This window comes from Bison bison, unplaced genomic scaffold (genome assembly GCF_000754665.1).
Source record: "Bison bison bison isolate TAMUID 2011002044 unplaced genomic scaffold, Bison_UMD1.0 scf7180017864508, whole genome shotgun sequence".
In the NCBI taxonomy this organism is placed as follows: domain Eukaryota; kingdom Metazoa; phylum Chordata; class Mammalia; order Artiodactyla; family Bovidae; genus Bison; species Bison bison.
In genome coordinates, this window is record NW_011495064.1 from 16,506,692 (window position 1) to 16,517,601 (window position 10,910).

General features: G+C 38.5%; 1 protein-coding gene across 5 annotated transcripts in view; it reads left to right on the plus strand.

Moving 5' to 3' along the window:
- The window catches only part of LTBP1 (latent transforming growth factor beta binding protein 1), a 379,548-nt gene that overhangs the window by 188,554 nt on the left and 180,084 nt on the right, over nt 1-10,910 (plus strand). The window lies entirely within an intron of this gene.

Here is a 10,910-nt window from a genome sequence, read left to right on the forward strand (position 1 = left end):
AAAAAGAAGTTTAGTGTATGGTTGCTAGAATTACATCACTACCATTTAAACTTTATGGAACTTCCCCACCCCCACCCCCCATCTATTGGTGTTGAAATCCACGGCAGATTGGATTACATTATGGAGTGCACGATCCACATGGGGTGTGTGCACACGTGAGCACATGCGTGTTCCTACAAGTATTACTTCTTTACTGACATATGATTGGGCCACAGAGTTCCCTTTCTTCTCTCATCAGACTGTTTCTGGCTACTCAAACTATTAAGGTATTAAATATCAGAGCAAACACATTTCTTTTTTTTTTTTTAATTTTTTAATTGAAGGATAATTGCTTTTGTTCAATCTATATAGAAACATACAAGCAGTGGGACCTTCAAAAATCCTTTAGTTCAGTGTCTGTGCTTTATGAGTGAGGACATTCAAGTCCAGACTGGTTAAGTGACTTTTCTGTGGCCAAATACCGGTGCCTAGCTTATAGTACCCATATATGATAGCAAATTTCATTTCATTTACTTTGGGAGATGTTCAATCAGTGCTCTTAATTTCCCAGTACATGTCTAGGATGAAGGTGGTGGTAGTAACTTGGAAATATGTGTACTTTGCAATAAACAGAGAAAGAGCTTTCAAGAGTCTTATTGAGCCAAAATCCATATCAAAACGCAGCACATGTCCTCTGACTTGTGGTCTGAGACTCTCTATCCTTGACCAGTATGTGTTTATAGGGACAGAGCAGATTAATGTAGTGTTAACAATATTTAGGTTAATCCCTATCAAAATGGTTCAAGTCATGGGAATATCTTAATTATCTGAGAATTCTCTCAAGTGAATTGTCTCTTCAATATTGCATCTGTATAACTTTTATGATTTAAAGAGCTTTTGCTGACTTCGAAAGAATCTTCTTTTGAAATGCACATAGATATACCACGTCTTTAAAACGTTTTCCTTCAAATATTTTAAGCCCTCATTGTAGATCAAAGAATGTTGGCAAAGGAGAGAGTGCTCAAGATGCTTTTTGAGAAACATCTGCAAACTTGTAGTACTACTAGGGATATGGGAGTAGCAGATTAATCAACATTATGTAATAATCAGTAGAATTTCAGATATCATTAAAAGTTCATACTGTATGGGTAGAAGGTTGAACTAAATGGGTGGAAGAATGAATAGATGGCTAAATGTATATTCTACCATATAAACCAAGTTGTTCGACTGAAGAGAAATATAAACCAAGTTGACTGAAGAGAAATATAGTGGCTACCTTAGAAATATGCCTTTAAATGTTTAGTCAACTGTCCTACAAGACTTATAAATTACTTCAAAAGCTAAAGTCAATAGCCTGGAGTTATAAGGAGGCATATTTATAACAACTACGTGCAAACCTTTTCTGTGGATTAGAATTCCCCATCATTGTAATGAAATGCTTTTGAAAGTACTGAGTTTCCAGCACTTAGGAGTGATCCAACAGATCCCTAATAGCTGATGGCCCAGGATGCTACAGGGGGGATTTTCCTGAACAGTACGTGATGTTAAATGACTCTGTCAATTTATTCTGATAGCAGTATTATTCTGTCACCTGGGATAGAGGTGTTGTGCATGAGAAGAAAGAAATGACTGGTCTGTCACACAAATTTTAGACCGTAGACATGTAGTTTCCTGAAGTGTTGATTTGATTAGGTATATCTGGTCTCTTCATTAAGCTGTAGAAAGAGGAGGATCCATATTTATACCTCAGCATTCTAAGTCTGCATGACTACTTGTTAGAAACTCTCCAGAAATGTCAGATGCTCCTAATTTCTCTGAATGTCAAATGATGAAGAGTTTACTCATTTTCTTGGGGTGGGATAGGATTTGGACATTATTAATCCCAATTAGGAACTGAAAGAGAGTACCCAGGATCACAGAGATAATGAGGAGGCCCAGCCAGGATTAAATTCCCAAGCCACCTCTGTTTCTGTGTGCAGCATGACCTCTTTACCAATTTTGTATATATCTGTTAAGTATTACTAATGTAAATATGATATACTATCTGCTTTGAGAACTAATAGAAGTTAATGAAATTAATATTTGATTTAATAAGAAAGCATGGTTATCTAATATATTCTTTCTACTGGCTGGTTCAAGGTTTTAACAGTTCATGTTCAGAAAAATGCCACTATAGAAGTGGAAGTGAAAATTTGCAAGTAATCATTTGTCATCTCATTTAGCAAAATAAAGTGGAGAAGCCTTCAAGTAATTCCCTGAGGATTTTAGTCTTTTCCTTTTCTGGTTTGGTTGGTATGGAGTGACCTTTAACAAGTTTTGTTCATACTGAGCATATCAAATGGTTCCACCTCAGTCACACTGATGTTCAGTAATGCCGAATCCTGGCTTATGTTTGTCTTAGGAGAATATTTGCAAAACAATGTTGTACTTTTTGGCATGAATTCTGGAGTGAAATATCACAGAAAATTCTATTTCATGGTGCCTCAAGAAGGCACTGCTAAATTACACTACAGAGTAGATTGACTCATAACATCATATGACTTCATTCATCATAATCTATTACATTACTTTTGAGTGAAGGGCTTAATTTCATTCCCTTTGTGATATTGGCCACTAAACTTAGGTAGAACTTTCTCACATTACATATGTACACTTGGATTTTCCTAGAGCCTTGAAGCTCTTTATTTTGAAGTTTTTCAAAAGAAGCCCGTTAACCATCTAGTTACTTGTGCGTTCCACATTGTTCTTAGAGTTTAATGTCTTCTCAGTTTACAAAGCACATTTAAAATTAAAGTGATTAATAACTAGAATTGCATTATTTCCTTCACCTAAGTGAATTAATGCCTGAAACAACTTTTCATAACGTGTACTCTGTAACAAAGAGCCAACTGTGCACAAGTTAATTTGAGAAGCTTTCAAATAATTGCCCTAAAAGTTGGATTTTCCCCTCCTTTCTAGTGGTGCTGCAATTATGTTTTCAAAGGAATGATTTATTGCATATACACACATGGAGCTCTAAAACCTGCCCTCACTACCCTCAACATTTATGGAATTGTTATAATTTGCTTCATTTATAAAAACAAATAATTCAATTAAAATTTCTGGTGGATATCTAGAGCAGCATTTGTCATTTCATTATTATGCTGAAGGTTTGATGTAGAATTAGAATTAAATGAAGAAATACCTCATGGCAGTGATCATAGGAACTCCTGTTTCATGGTCTTCCTTGGTGGCTCAGATGGTAAAGAATCTGCCTGCAATATAGGAGACCCAGGTTCAATCCCTGGGTCGGGAAGATCCCCTGGAGAAAGAATTGGCTACCCAGTCCAATATTCTTGCCTTGAGAATCCCATGGACAGAGGAGCCTGGTGGGCTCTAGTCCATGGGGTCACAAAGAGTTGGACACAACTGAACACTTGACTGTCACTTTGCCATGAAATAAATGTGTTCTTAAAAATTAGGTGTAAATCTCACTTCTAGAGTTGGGTTCTGAAATTACTTGGGGACCAGTCTATTCAATGAAATCTTTTATTTAAAGCAAATATCTCTCTTAACATTCTAAAATCACCTGCCTCTTTCATTAGTTTATAGCTCTGAAATCAACCTACTGTTTTCTACATTTTTAGCATGTGCTGAGGTGCTATGGGCAATGCCAAAATACATAGCTAGACAGTGTCTGTGCTTTTAGAATCCAGTGTATGTATATTTCTTTTTCATGAATCTTGAAATCTTTAAAAAATATCCCATAGCCCGTAAACATGAGTTGGCGGGGCACTCCTGAACTACAGACTGAGGATATGTGATGATTGGTGAATAAGACATCAGTCTTGCCCTTTGGATTTAGTGTAATTAAATCAGTTTGAATCAGCAGGATGTAATTTGCTTTGTTCAGTCATCCAACTAGCTGAATTTCAGCTCACTCCAGATGAGCCCATTAAAGCAAATATAAAAGAGCTGTCCACATAACTTTCTTTTGGCTTGATTTTATTACACTGGTTGTTCTGCTCTAATAAAATAAAATTACAAAACAGATACACTAAGACACAATAATACTCTACTAAAACTTTCACTGCAGGACTTCTTTTTGCTAGAAAGTGCTCCGAGGTGCATCTGGAATTGAATTGTATTCAGACCACAGAAAAGATAATGCACTCCCCCTAACCCCCACCCCCGCCCCGCCCAGGGGCATACCTATGTCATTAAATGAAACTGACCAGTCTTGATGAATAGTCCATATAAGGAAGGTGTACATGGAACTTCTTGGTTATAAAGAGGTTGTCTGGACTGTAGCTTACATTTCAGGCCTCTTAAGTGAACATAAAAAAATTGCTGTGACTGCACTATGGTGAATATGTAGAGGAAGACTGGTCTTTGAGTGCTTTGCTGCTGCTGCTGCTGCTAAGTCGTTTCAGTCGTGTCCAACTCTGTGCGACCCCATAGATGGTAGCCCACCAGGCTCTGCCGTCCCTGGCATTCTCCAGGCAAGAACACTCGCGTGGGTTGCCATTTCCTTCTCCAGTGCATGAAAGTGAAAAATGAAGGAGGCTAGAAAGTACAGGAAAGACCCTCAAGTAAACTGACTTGGCTGGAGAAAAGAATTGGCCTGTGGTATACTGCTGGGTGAAAACAGTAGGGTGAGATACAGTGATACTTAATTTTAAGACCAGTTTCTTATTTTTTTAATGATTAATTGCATGCATCATTTGTAATATGACTTGTGGTACATGCTGAGGAAACAGTTATTGGATTTACACTTCTTTTAATGTAGAGATGTCCAAAGACCATTATGACAACAGCTTGCATATTTAAAAGAAAATGGATTTGTGATAACTTTCTTGGAAAAGAGATTATCATTTTAGAACTATTTCCAAAGGTATAGTTAATGGAAACAACTTTTTTGGTATGGCTAATAGTTAAATGAGTTTATTGAGATGGGATCAGTTTTTTTCACCCAGCGTTGTTTCTTGTATCCTTGCTTTCTGGGTTCATGTTTTCTTTTGTGATCAGATTGTCAGATAAAATATAGGACGCCCAGTTAAATTTGAATGCCAGGTAAACTGCAAATAATTTGGGACATATATTTTTAAAGCATTAGCTTGTATGAAATTCAAGCTTAACTGGCTGTCCTATATTTTTACTTGCTAATTTATATTTTGAGATCACAGCCTTTAACAGTTCTTTAAGTGAGAATCACTAAGAAGTATATACTTTACATGCCTGAGAATATCTTTATTTTGAACTCATTCTGTAATGAGAGTAATCAGGTATACAATTTTAGGATAACAGTTATTTTCCAGCAGTACTTTTGACCTACAGAATACCACTGGATTTCTGACTTCTTTTTGATACTGTTTTCCTTAGTAGAGAATGGTTCTGTCTTTGGAGATCATCTCTTAATTCTTTATGTTCTGTAGTTTCACCATGATGTGTCTATATGTGGATTTATCTTGATTTTACTCAGTAGGCAGAGTGTGTTGTCCATCTGAAGACTCCAGTCTTTCCTCATATTTGAAAAATGGTCAGATGTTATCTCTTCAGATAGTGCTTCTCCACCGTGCTCTCCAGCTGTAACTCCTTTTAGACAAGTGTTGGAGACTCCGTTTTCAATGTCTCTTGTAACACGTCCTTTGTCCTTTTCTCCTCTTGTCTCTTTTGCTGCTTTATGCATAAATACCTTAGTTCTGTCTTCCAGTTTTCTAATTGCTGCTTTATTATGCCTATCTAGATTCTACCCTATCTGTTACACTTTTTATTATAAGATTATTTTTCATTTTTGAAATCTCATTGTTTGTCATAGCTTATCTATTCTTATTTCATTTTTTAAAAATGTATTTATTCAACATTTTAAGCATGCTGAGAAGTTTAGCTGGATTTCAGCTGCTGAGGAAGGAGTGTTTTCATAGATACATTTAATTTGTTACCCTCAGTTGATAGTATCCTGGCTTCTCTTGGTGCTTTCTAGACAGTAGACCCAGAGTTTCAATGGCTTCCCTGTATCATGTATTAATATTTTAGTAATTCTTATATATTTAGAAATAGGGGTGAGTGCCAAAGCATGAACTTACTATGCTACTTAAAAAAAAAAAAAGTGTTCATATCAGGACTGAGGTTTTTAATTTTTTTATTTAAAGAAATCAATATCAGAATGTGATTTCTAACATATATATAATAAATTGTTTTTCTTTGTGAGTATAGAAAAGCTTTTCAGAGGACTTCAAATTATATAATTAACAGTTATCCTCAGTCTTTTTTTATCTGTTGTAATTATGCAGCCCATCAACACAAGTTTATTCACCATCTGGCATTCACGCATTCCTTTATTTTATGGATATTTAATGACAATTTAAGTGGGAGCACTCTGAGAAGTATATTAACACTCAGTTCATACCCTTAAAAAAATCACTGTTCTCACAAATAATTAAAAGGCATCATGTCAGTCTATAACATCAAGGCAGCATGTAGTAAGCACTGTAAGAAATGAACCAGATACTATGCAGTGTCAGAGGAAATTTCCCATTGAGTTGGAAAATCAAAGATGGCATTTACACCAGTGGGGATGGGTGAGACTTGTCAAGGTATTTGGGGGTGGAGGCAGGCTAAATTCAAAATCGGTTTGGTACAGTGCCTCGGGCTAGTGAGTGTCAGCTTCTTTCAAGGTTTTATTTTAAATACATGCGAAGCTGATATATTTTGTGAATTAACATTAACTTTTTTGATTCCCCCATTGACGTTTTTGGTTTCCTTCAAAGAGTTTGGATTGTGACCAAATATTCATGGATGTCTTCAGAGACATAAATGTTTCTGAAAAGTTAAATGTCTTCAGATTAGTACAGTTGCCCTTCTTATCTGTGGGTTCTGCATGGAGATATGGGGGGCTGCCTGTCTTACGCCCTTTGATGTCAGGGACTTGGGCGTCTGCAGATTTGGAGATCTTCACGAAGAGAAGGGGTTCTGCAGCCAATCCCCCAGGGATACTGGGGGACGACTGTGATGAGTGCTCTGGATTCTTCCTCCCCTTTCCCCACTTACCCATCTTCCTCAATCTTCCTTCCCTCTCTCCCCCACTGCCTCTTTCAAGGCCCACTCAACTTGTTCTGGGCCTTATTGCAGTGATGGTATCAAGGAACAAAGTAGACAGTGAAGAACTGTAGACATAATTATGCTCTTAGTGACAGTGAGCCTGAAACATCTGGTACTAAAAGTGTGCTAAGTTCACTAGCACTCCAACCCAGCTTAACCTTGTTTTTGTTTTTTAAAAAACCTTTATATTGGAGTGTAGCTGATTAACAATGTTGTGATGGTTTGAGGTGGATAACAAAGCAACTCAGCCATACATATACATGTAACCATTCTCCCCCAAACTCCCCTCCCATCCAGGCTACCACATGACATTGAGCAGAGATCCCTGTGCTGCACAGACATCCTTGTTGCCAGCTTGACCCTTAACCTAAGTTCTTCCTCTGGTAATCCCAGATCCTCACCCGACTTTTCCCCAGACTTTCTCCAGAGGTGAACTAGCTGGGCCACCTGCTGCTCTAATGACTGTTGATTTTATTTATGTGATGCTTTTCTCCTTATGGTAACACTTGCATAAAAAAATTTGATAACTTTCTGTTTACTGAAAGTGAAAGTAAAGTCTCTCAGTTGTGTCCGACTCTGTGTGACCCCACGGACTGTAGCCCATCAGGCTCATAATAATCAATTTCCTTTTTGGTTATTATTGCCTACACATTTTTTTCTCTATGTATTTTGCTAGTGTTTATTGAATGCCTGTTTAGTGGAGTTGTTGGGTTGGGTGCTCCAGCTATGTCACCATTCTCACAGTAACCCGGTGAGATAGTGCTATTTTTCTTTAAACTTGCAGGGAAACTGAGCCCTGAGTCTCCAAGAAATTAGTAATGGAAGATGACATACCTGGAGAGTGTACGTATGTATGTATGTATGGAGAGTGTATGTATCCAAGGGTCAACCTTGGCTGCCTAGGCTCCCCACTTTGGGCTACTAACATTTATGTAGTAGTCTGTAGTACTTTTTAAGGTGGTTTCTATGTTATCAATTCCTGACAACAACTGCATCTGCTTGTTACAGTTAGAAAACCATGGCTTAAAGCCTTGCTCAATAAGCAGCAGTGCTGGGAGGGATAGTAATGCTTTCTGATTCTTTTAGTCTTTAGGTTGTACTAGCCTGTTCCATGCTTTCAGTAGTTTGGTTTAGAAATCAGAGTTCTCTACACTTCATTGTTTATTTTCATAGCAAATTTTCTGGTTTTCAATGTGTCTTCTTTGTAGGTAAAGTGTTTTTCTCTTACGTTATTAGCACTGTGCCTTAGTTTTATCCTGAAGCCCTTAACTAGCAGAATGTTGGTGATCTAGAGGGTATTTATTTAACCTCGCATTCCTCTTGAGCACTCCTCCTGAGTCTCTCCCCTTCCCCTGCAAGTTAACAGTTACTTTGCTAAAACAGTCATGTGTTTCTCACGCTGCTGGGGACAGCTGGACAGTTCTGCTGACCCAGGCAGGCTGTGGATGATCTCAGCCAGGCTCCATCTAGGGTCTGTGATCAGCTGATGGTTGCCTTATGCTGGATGGTCCAGGACAGCTTCAGTTGGGATGGCTCAGCTTTCTTCTCATCTAAAACTTTTCAGGCCTAGATTTGGAATTTACACAGTGCCACTTCAGCTGTATTCTAGTGGCTGAAGGAAGTCATAAAGCCAACCTACATTGAGGGAGTGGGGAAAAGACTCTACTTCTTACTGGGAGAAGCTACAAAGTCGTATAGACAAGGATACAAAGAGAGGTAGAGAATTGGGCCTATTTTAGAAATCATTCTGTGACACCTTGACGGTTTATGTCTTGCTTGAGAAAAAAGGAAATGAAGATCTTTATTTGTATTACTGGGAGGTTGTGCGTACGTGCTCAGTCGCTTCAGTTGTGTCCGACTCTGTGCGACCCTATGGACTGTCGCCTGTTAGGCTCCTCTGACCATGGGACTTTGCAGGCAAGAATACTGGAGCCGATTGCTGTGCCCTCCTCCAGGGGATCTTCCCGACCCAGGGATCGAATCCAAGTCTCTTACATCTACCTGCTTTGGCAGGCAGGTTCTTTACCACTAATGCCACCTGGGTGATCATTTTATGTTTAAACTTAAGAGGCCATGTTGTTGGTGAAAAAAAGTCTGATATTAGAAATTATGTAGTTTATTACATAGTTAATTTTTGTTAGTAGTGTAACCAATGTATAGAACAGTGAAAACCCCAGTGAGTGAGTATCACAAAATGAACATAACTGTGTACTTACCACTCAAATCAAGAAATAGAAGATCCCCTGCACCCTAAAGCCCTCCCTCTGTCTCTTCTCAGTTTTTACCATATCCCCTTTTTTCAGAACTGGTCACTGTGCCAACTCTTATAAGCATAGATGTGTTATCTTTTTTATGAATTTTCAAATTATCCATATGTTTCGTGACTTCTTTCACTTAACAGATGTGGCCAATACTACTTTTTCTTAACATTCAGAACACTGACTAGTGAAGTGGTAATATCCATCGATGTTTCCATGTAAAAGCTTTTCAGTGCCTTTTCCTTTCATTCTTCTGTGATTTTGCAGTTTATGCAACATTCGCTACAGTTAGTGTTTTCTCTGTAGCTACCTTTAGTTCCATTATCATAAGGGAATTGATTGTTGTGATGTTTCTTTCTTTCCCGGAGGAAATAAGCAATATGGAAAAGGTCAGTTTTCATTCTAATCCCAAAAAAAGGCAATGCCAAAGAATGCTCAAACTACCGTACAATTGCACTCATCTCACATGCTAGTAAAGTAATGCTCAAAATTCTCCAAGCCAGGCTTCAGCACTATGTGAACTGTGAACTTCCTGATGTTCAAGCTGGTTTTAGAAAAGGCAGAGGAACCAGAGATCAAATTGCCAACATCTGCTGGATCATAGAAAAAGCAAGAGAGTTCCAGAAAAACATCTATTTCTGCTTTGTTGACTATGCCAAAGCCTTTGACTGTGTGGATCACAATAAACTGTGGAAAATTCTGAAAGAGATGGGAATACCAGACCACCTGATCTGCCTCTTGAGAAACCCGTATGCAGGTCAGGAAGCAATAGTTAGAACTGGACATGGAACAACAGACTGGTTCCAAATAGGAAAAGGAGTACGTCAAGGCTGTATGTTGTCACCCTGTTTATTTAACTTATATGCAGAGTACGTCATGAGAAATGCTGGACTGGAAGAAACACAAGCTGGAATCAAGATTGCCGGGAGAAATATCAATAACCTCAGATATGCAGATGACACCACGCTTACGGCAGAAAGTGAAGAGGAACTCAAAAGCCTCTTGATGAAAGTGAAAGTGTAGAGTGAAAAAGTTGACTTAAAGCTCAACATTCAGAAAATGAAGATCATGGCATCTGGTCCCATCACTTCATGAGAAATAGATGGGGAAACAGTGTCAGACTTTATTTTTTTGTGCTCCAGAATCACTGCAGATGGTGACTGCAGCCATGAAATTAAAAGACGCTTACTTCTTGGAAGGAAAGTTATGACCAACCTAGATAGCATATTCAAAAGCAGAGATATTACTTTGCCAACAAAGGTCCGTCTAGTCAAGGCTATGGTTTTTCCTGTGGTCGTGTATGGATGTGAGAGTTGGACTGTGAAGAAGGCTGAGCGCCGAAGAATTGATGCTTTTGAACTCTGATATTGGAGAAGACTCTTGAGGGTCCCTTGGACTGCAAGGAGATCCAACCAGTCCATTCTGAAGGAGATCAGCCCTGGGATTTCTTTGGAAGGAATGATGCTAAAGCTGAAACTCCAGTACTTTGGCCACCTCATGCGAAGAGTTGACTCATTGGAAAAGGCTCTGATGCTGGGAGGGATTGGGCGCAAGAGGAGAAGGGGACGACAGAGGATGAGATGGCTGGATGGC